A 2,499-nucleotide genomic window follows, 5' to 3' on the forward strand; every position below is an offset into this window, starting at 1 on the left:
TCCTGAGAGCCCAGGTACATCTCAAATGCACAAGAAGAGAAATACCAATTCCTTCTAGGAAGCTAGCTTCCTCTAACTGCATGCGCAAAATCCAGTTTAAAATGTTAAAGGATTCCCATCTTGGCCATTTTCAGGGATTTTTTTTTTTTTTTTTTTCAGTTTAAACGAATAACAGTAATAGGTAATAATACAAATCATTCACTCACATCCACATGCCTCACTTTCAGAGGAACAAGAATCAGCATTCAAGTTAACCTCCGCCTCAGCTGTTACCTCAGCGTCTGTGGCCTTTCTTAATACGAAAAGCAACGGCCAGCCCACAGCTGCGGCCACCGCCTCAAGGTCTCACCTCATTTTCCCACTGTAATGGCGGCCAACATCTCCACCACAGTCTCAGGGCCGTCCGTGAGTTCTCCGCACTCTCCTGGTGGTCCCCACTCCTCAAGGACAGACACCACGGGGCACCACATACTAGGGGCGGCCACCCCAGGATCTGCCCTGCAACGTTCAGGCCCCACGTGTTAGCGGAGGCCCTGCACCTTCCCACTCCCGCCCTCACTTCCCGGCATCTCGGCGCTCGCGGGAGTTTCCTCCGTCTCCGGGCCGCAGGCCTGCAAGCCCTGTACGCGCCCAGCCTTGAGACCGAAGAGAGAGCCCGGAGTCAGCGACACAAACAGACGTGGTTTCATGGGTGCGTGGGGGGAGCTCACCCGTCTGAAGCAAGGTCCCGGAGCGACGACACCCCGTGTGGGGCAGAGGGCAGGGAGGACGTGGCCGCCATCTTTGCTCCCGGTGCGGGGTGGGAGGGGGGAACACCGGTTACAGGGGGAACTGACATCAGATTGGCTCATTGGTTACCAGGGAAACTGGCGGGGTGGGCGTGCACGCCCCTCGTCACCCCTTTGATAAGTTACAGGTGGAGATGTTTTGCTCTGTAGATGAGAACAGTCTCTAGCTGGGGGTGGGGCAAGTACATGGGAAGGTCAGTCATGGGAGCAGGTGTAGGTGAAGCAGGCACTGGTGGAGCAGAGGATGTACAGAGAGCAAGAGAAGAGTCATCTTGAGTGGCCTGACCATACACCCAGTTAACCTGAAAATTCAATTAAATGGCCTCTTCCAAACAGTACAGTTCATTGAAGTCTAACTATGCACGCTCTTGGAAAGGCCAAACTAGAGGAACCTGACATTTGGAGAAGAGTATTTTGCATTGAAATAGAAACTGAAATAGGAATGTATTTTTACTTGGTTGTTTGATACCATTTTACTGATAGGACGTTTGGGGAGAAGGGTTTAAGGGGGCAAACAAATACCTAGTTTTTGGTTTATTATCAGTGAACATTATTTTCCCCAATTCTTACCTTGTTGCTTTATTTACAAACCGTAATATATTTTTGCTTTGGAACTTCATCGCTGCTTTCTCTCTTGCTTACCTAGAAGCACTTAGGATATTTAAGGGTTGCAGCCACTGAGATGAGTGTTGATTTCTGCATTTGAGGGATTTTCTATAACTTTATCCCAGAATTAATGAGGACAACAAACAGCTGTGCCGATAAACCCATTCTGCTTGGTGACACACTCTTGCCAGAGCAACTGGCAGATGGTCTGTCTTGCAGAGGATTGCAGCGGAAAGGGAAAAATGCTGTTAGGAGAGTGGGTTCTACATATTTGAAGCCAGGCTCCTCCATTTTTCTCCTCGAATTTAGCGTCTTGCTTCCTAATGTTTTTCTCCACTCTAAATTAGGTGGGCAGCCTCTCTTTGCCATGTATATCTTTCCACCTGGTTCCACTTTCTCTTTCAATTCCAACATTTTTATTTCTTGGCACTGAAAACTTTGCCCAAACTACTCTTGGGTGAGTGTCTGGGGGTGCTATTCCATAAGAAGCCTACAGTTTGATTCAATCTCCTGATAAAATTACAAACGGAAAAACAGCAAAGTGAATAAAAGGAGAGAAGAGGTGCTAACTTAGTGACCAAGGCAATCTTGTCACAGTGGTGTTATCCTGACCGCTGTGAGCCTGGGTGCAGAGCACGTGCCTGTGCTGAGATGTGCCTGGTGCTGTTTTGTCTTTGATTTTTATTACCATGTCTTGCGTGTAGTTACCAGTTGGATATCTTGTGCTCCTCTTGGAACATGTTAACCTATGTTCTAGGACTTGGAGTGTAAGAAACCTACTTGTGAGTGTCTGGAAATCCAGGTATTGTATTTTGTTTGTTTTAAAATGTCCTTGAAAGAAAGGAATAGAACCTTCCATCTGCTTCTAAGAAGAAGAAAATAGCCCATTTTCCCAAATGCCTGTTGGAGAGCTAATAGCCCTAGAAACCGGTGTGGGTACTCTATGGATATTCAGTTATTTCAGCTCAGAATTTTGTCTTTGAGTTGTTCGATATCCTCTATTTCGAGCTCTTTCTTGGACATTAATTATCAACCATTCTTTTTTAAGCTGTAGATAGTTTACCCAACCCTAAGAGACGCTTCCTTTTTTTTCCTCAGCTTTATT

Source organism: Delphinus delphis, chromosome 16 (genome assembly GCF_949987515.2).
Source record: "Delphinus delphis chromosome 16, mDelDel1.2, whole genome shotgun sequence".
In the NCBI taxonomy this organism is placed as follows: domain Eukaryota; kingdom Metazoa; phylum Chordata; class Mammalia; order Artiodactyla; family Delphinidae; genus Delphinus; species Delphinus delphis.